This window comes from Microtus ochrogaster (genome assembly GCF_000317375.1).
Source record: "Microtus ochrogaster isolate Prairie Vole_2 chromosome 14 unlocalized genomic scaffold, MicOch1.0 chr14_random_2, whole genome shotgun sequence".
NCBI lineage: Eukaryota > Metazoa > Chordata > Mammalia > Rodentia > Cricetidae > Microtus > Microtus ochrogaster.
The window spans coordinates 15,808,612-15,815,145 of NW_004949097.1; positions in this window are offsets into that span (position 1 = coordinate 15,808,612).

A 6,534-nucleotide genomic window follows, 5' to 3' on the forward strand; every position below is an offset into this window, starting at 1 on the left:
GGGGTGTTGGGGTGGAGGTGGCGCCTGGTTCCTAACAGTGGCCACTGGGAGTTCTAGGTAAAATGTGTTTCTACATATTGGGAGCTGACACTAGGAATGGTGATGAGTTGGGGGAGGGGGGATCGGGGGGGGGGCTTACAGGAAGGAGGAAAGCAAGTGTTCCACTAGGATCCAATTAGTTAATCTCCTGGGTATGGGGGCTCAGGCTGAGGCCACATAAAAAGGTCTACTACAGAGCTGGAAATGAAAATGGGGTATTGGTCTTGGAGGAATGGAGGAGGAAGTGAAGATCTGCAGTTATCCTACCTGCTTCCCTGGTCAGAGAGGATTGGGGGTTCCTAGGAGTGCCTGTTGGAGTTAGGGGCTGGGACAAAGCAGTGGACATGTGTGAGAGGTTAGGGTTTGGTTTGGAAGATCTGTGTGATCCACTGGAGACGGATGCAGGATGGAAAGGGAATGCAACAGGTGTTGTGCTGCAGAGCCCGAAATGAGACGTGGGGATTGGGTTTGGAGGAGCAGAGGGAACAATGACAATCTGCAGTTAGCTTCCCTGCTTCCCTGGCCAGAGTGACCTCTGAATTCCCAGGGAGTGCCCGCTGAAGTTGGGGGGCCCAGTCCTTTGATTTTTTGAGATTGCACACTGTCCTGAAAGCCAAGTTGGCCTCAAATTTACTTCGTAGTCAATGATGGCTTTGAATTCCTGATCCTTCTGTCTCTTCCTCCCCAGTGGTGCAATGATAGGTGTGTATCACTATGCCCAACTCTATCAGTTATTGTTCAAGTGGAGCAGGAATATAATTTTCTTCCTTGCATACTTTACAGACTCAGTATGGTGTGTGTGTGTGTCTGTGTGTTTTCCTGGAAATTGAACAGAGTCTTGTGCACGCTAGACACTCTCCCAGTCTTTTTGAGATAGGGTTTCCTTGTACAGCTCTGGCTATCCTGGGACTCACTCTGTAGACCAGGCTGATCTTGGACTCACAGAGATCCTCCTGCCTCTGCCCATGTTACGGAGACCCCCAAACAAGAGTACCACAGAGCCGGTATCTGATGCAAACACATGGGTTTGTTGATTACAAGTTCAAGCCGCGTCCAGCACTCTAACTGACACACAGTGGGTGGAGGAGAATGGCCTCAAACCTTGGGGTAAGGGGTCTTTTAAAGGCAAAAACCACAAGCAGGGCCGTACCTGCGTTTCAGGATTGGGTAAGGGTAATGCAACCTTTGAATTCATTGGCTAGGGTCTAGAGGAACTTACTTTGTAGGTTAACAGAAAAATCACAAGGACATCTGGAGTCCTTGTGCTGTTTACCAAAGTGTCTCATTGGCTGGGCCACCTGGGTGAAGAGGTCTTGACCAGGGCCCTGGTAGTTCGTGGTCTTTCTTGGAACTGTTTGTGTTTTTTCCTGGAACCAGGTTCAGCCTCTTGGTCAAGTCCTGTCTAAAATGGAGTCTGTCATGTTCCTTCAGCTTCAACAGTTCCTGAAGAATGCTGGCTTTTATCTAAGCACCAGAAACCCTCCTATAGTCCAGTTTGAGCTGGGTCTAGACTCAATTTTGGAGCAGTTTGTGGGCTTGCCTTTTGATGGTGTGTGTGGGGTAATAGCAGGCATTCAGACAGACCCTGTGAAACAGCTTGTCTAGCACTTAGCAGTTTATTCTTTGAGTCCTAGGTCCTTCTTAGAAGTCAGTAAATGTACCAAATAATAACTGTGTCATAGTTAAAACAAAATCAAACAATAAAATTACAAAATAAACACTTGAGATGTCTGATGTTTTTCCTTAGTCTATTATGAAAGAGGCAGACATGCTCTCGGGGTCACTGGGACTGGGAAGCTTTTTGGATGTCTCTGTTTTGGCTTATGCCACGTAGTTACATTAACCAAGACTGAGGTAAAGTGATATGGCATTTCCTTTTTTTTTTTTTTATGATTTCATTAGCAAAGATAATGGTCAAGTCACATGATTATGTCCACCTTAAAGAAGGCAAAATGACTGCAAACTAACCTGGTTGCTTTTTGCTCAAGATGAGTTCAACTGCATGATAAAGTAAATCCATTCCATCTCACCCAGCAAATGTAGATAATTACACTTTTTTCTTTAAAAAGATGCTTTAGTTAAGTAAGTATGGATATGAGGAGATTGGACCTATGCCCTATACAGATAGGCCTAAAACAGCAACATAAACAGAGGAAGGAATTTCGTTTTTTAGTTTGTATATAACTAGTTTCACAGCTTGACTTCCCACAGAGTTGCAGAAGAGACAAGGGAAGTAGAAAGAGATAAAGGTGTTTTTAAAAAACAAAACAAACCAACTCAAACCAACAACCTGTCTGTCTCCAGGTGGTGAATCACTCCCCAAATTTCCCTAAGGAATGTCACCAGCCCAGTTCCGGCAGCTTAAGGTTGCTGTGTGCCTCTCCCTGTCACAGAGTCAGGGGACAAGCTTTTTGTTTTCTTTAACAGTAGTTGTTTTTACTATACATATTGCCTCACAAATTAGTAGTAGCCCTCTGTGGAAGGCTAGCTGTCCTTACCAAGGCTCTACGACCTACTGAGCTGTTCTGTCTCCTTTTTCCCTCTTTCAGAGTCAAGAGGCCAACTTGACCCGGGACAGGGATTTCAAGGACATTTTTGAGACAGACGTGCTCGAGTCTGAAATAAATTGGCCAAATTCCATCTCCACACTCAGTTTCTCAGTGATTTTTTTTCATTTTACTTTATTTTTTTTCCGTTTATTTATTTATTTATTTATTTATTTATTTATTTATTTACTTATTTATTTTGGTTTTTCGAGACAGGGTTGCTCTGTGGCTTTGGAACCTGTCCTGGAACTAGCTCTTGTAGACCAGGCTGGGCTTTTTTCCGTTTATTTATTTATTAAAGATTTATGGGCCGGGCAGTGGTGGCGCACGCCTTTAATCCCAGCACTCGGGAGGCAGAGGCAGGCGAATCTCTGTGAGTTCGAGACCAGCCTGGTCTACAAGAGCTAGTTCCAGGACAGGCTCCAAAACCACAGAGAAACCCTGTCTCGAAAAACCAAATAAATAAATAAATAAATACATTTCTGTCTCTTCCCCGCAACCTTCTCCCATTTCCCTCCCCCTCCCCCAATCAAGTTCCCCTCCCTTGTCAGCCCATAGAGCTATCAGGGTTCCCTGCCCAGCGGGAAGTCCAAGGACCACCCACCTTCATCCAGGTCTAGTAAGGTGAGCATCCAAACTGCCTAGGCTCCCACATTTGCATGAATACTAAAAACTCAGGGTCAGAAATTGGGGTTTAACATGAAGATCTGAAAATCAAAACAGCCAGCCACTGGCTCTTACCTCTGCCTCAGTCTGACATGGTCCTGCCTCCTGGAATCTCAGAAGAAGACTGTGTGACTGCTGTCTAGCCTTGTTTTATAGTCCTCTCTAGGGCTGGGATTAAAGGTGTGCACCACTGGGGTTAATGCCTGTCATTGTGGCTACTGGGATTAAAAGTGTGTGTTACCATAACCTGGTCTATAAGGTTGGCCAGTGTTTTACTTTCAGATCTTCAGGCAGTCTTTATTTATTAAAAATACATTTGAAATGCCACTACACCACCTCTGTGCCCTCCTGAGGGTCACCCAGAAGTTCTTTGCTCTGTTCACTAAACCTGGAATTATTAATTTGGTTTGATTGACTTATTATATCAGCTGCTGTGGATTTTCATTGACTAGGGAATCAAAACTTAAAACACTGTGCTGTTGTTAAAATCTCTGTTTGTCCAAATTTTTAAATTACAAGCATAAATAGAACTTTGTAGTGAGTCTGTTCAGAACAAGAGTCAATATTTCTCAACTAATTAAAATCACATCAAGGAGAAACCAGTAAGGGAAATGTCAGTTTCCAGTGGCTGTGATGCTTATGGGTTCAAGAAATACCCTAATTTTGTTTTGGTAGTTGGCAAGTCATGAGGAGGTTCCATTACCTGATATTATCATGAACATGAGGATATATTTTGGTTTGATGAAACTGGATTTCATCCTTTGAGACTTTATCTTATTTGTTCATTTTACTAGCATTTCTGCAATCCAAAAATAAAATTTTCAAAGCTTCAGTTTTTAGTGAAGAACTATGCTTAACTGTGCTTTAGTACTTTTTTTTTCAATATTTTGAGAAGAGTGTGTACCATGTATAACTTAATGGTGTTAAAATTCCTTTTTATTTTATTAATGTTTTGTTAAATGAGTATGAAAACAATTTGAGGAAACTGGAGGGTTATCCTAATATAGGTACTACAGTGTATATGTGTGTGTGTATGTGCACATGTGCTGTGTGTCTGCCAGTCTGTGTATCTGTCCATTCTGTCTGTCTATCACAAGATAACCTCATAGTATTACAGAAATAATATGCCTTCCTGATGAGAAATGACTTCACACACCTAGAGACTAACCAAGAAAAAGCTCTTTAATGGTGCTTGTCTAGCCTAGGATAATGTTCAAAGAGGAGTTGATCTCTAATAAAAAGACTTTACTAATCTATATACACCATAGGTTATGCATTTTATATATGCTGTCATCTTTAAATCTCTTTCAGTTCCCAACCCCAAATTACATTTTGAACAATTTTAAGCTAAGCAGACACAGGAAACTACCAGTCTGGTCACTCGGTGGCCTGTCCATCAGGTCCAGTTATTCAGGGTCTGAATGAGGAAGTTGGCTTGGGGTGGGGGTAGCAAAGGTCACCAATCAGCACACATGGTGTAAGCGGAAACATTCTTTTTTTGTTTCCGTTAATAAACAAACAGTTCTCAAGATAGTTGGGATGTGGGGCTCTCTGCAAACATCCTTAGGACAATGGTCCCTGCTATCATCTCTAGGACAATGGTCCCTGCTAGACAGGATAGGACTGAACTAGGCCTTCTGCATGTGGGTGACAGTTGTGTGCTTGGTCTGTTAGAGGGGCCCTTGACAGTGGCATCAGGATTTATCTCTGGTGCATGAGCTGGCTTTTTGGAGCCCATTTCCTATTGGAGGATGCCTTACTCAGCCTTGATGCAGGGGGGAGGGACTTGGTCCTGTCTCTCTATAGGAGGCTTTACCCTTTCAGAGGAGTGGGTGGAGTGGGGGTTGTGGGGGAGGTGGGGAGGAAATGGGAGGAAATGCTGCTTAAGATGCTGCAGGAGCTTCTACACTAGAGTGGGGGAATTTAGGGGAAGAAAAAGAACATGGCATTTCCTTACATAACTAAATATTCCACCTCATCTCTTTAGCATAGTTTAAGGTGAGTCTACCTTCCTAGGGTCCTTAGCCAAAGTGATTGAACCAGCACACTGGGAATTTTATTTCTCCACCCAGGTCAGTGAGCTTCTTTTACTCTAACAATTATGCATATAAAGTTTTTACAGCCCAATCCAATCAGACCAAATAAAGCCAAATTTTAAAAAGCCCAAGTTTAAGGGATGCCAGTGCTCCCAGGAAGGTTCTTGGGGGAGGGGGGCAGTTTAAATTCCCTGTGGGAGTGCTCTTGACTCTCTCTGGGGAGGGGGTCACCCTTTGGCAGGCTTTCTCAGAGGTGGAGTCTGGACTGAGGCAACTCCCAGGGGAGGGGGCTTGGAATGGAACTTTTCACTCAAACACTGCAAGATTGTAATGAGCGTGGAAACAGATCCCTCTGAATGAGTAAAAAAAAAAGGGGGGGGGAATCTATAGTGTAGGTTAAGTAGGAAATCTGTAGTATAAGGATAAGTATAATATAGAAAATTAAGTAAGAAAACTGTGTGAAGTAGAAAATTATTAAGGAGAAATATTAAGAGAACATTTTTGCCCACTTAAAGGCTGCCATAGCCATCTGGCCCTGCCAGATGGGAAGGCTGCATCCAGCAACCTTGGTAACAAAAGTAATCTTGCCACAGAAGGACCCCACCCTTATGTGTCGATACTATGGATACTATAGCCTAGGACATCTGGCTATCAGAAGGATGCCAGGGGCTGGGGTGACGTCCCACCCAAGCATTCCAGACTGGATATAATGGTGTCAGTTGCTTGGGTGAAGCTTCCAAACAGACACTTCACAAACGCATTTATAGAAAGAGAGGTACTCAACTTTGAAATAATAGGTTGGCTGGCTCAGGATTGAGCTAGATCTTTAAGTAATAGTTTCTGCTTAATTTGTTCTCACTCCAGGACCACTAGCCAAGGAGTGGCACTGCCCACAGTGGGCTGAGCCCTTCCACAATTATCACTTAAGAAAATCCCCCCGCCTCCACCCAGGATTATCTACTGGCCAAACTGATGGGACATTTTCTCAGTCGATGTTTATTTTGCTCAGATGACTTCAGCTTGTATCAAGTTGACAAAACAGAAGTAACTGTGCTGAGTAGTTTTATGTCAGTTTGAAACTAGTTAGAGTCATTAGAGGGAAAAGGTCCTCAATTGAGAAAATGCCTCCATAAAATCTGGTTGTAGGCAAGCCTGTAGGGCATCTTTGTTGATTGCCTCGACGGGTCACCAGTCTAGGGTTAGTGAACCCGTCTGGCAGGTCAGTTATTCCAGGGTCCCGGAGAGGC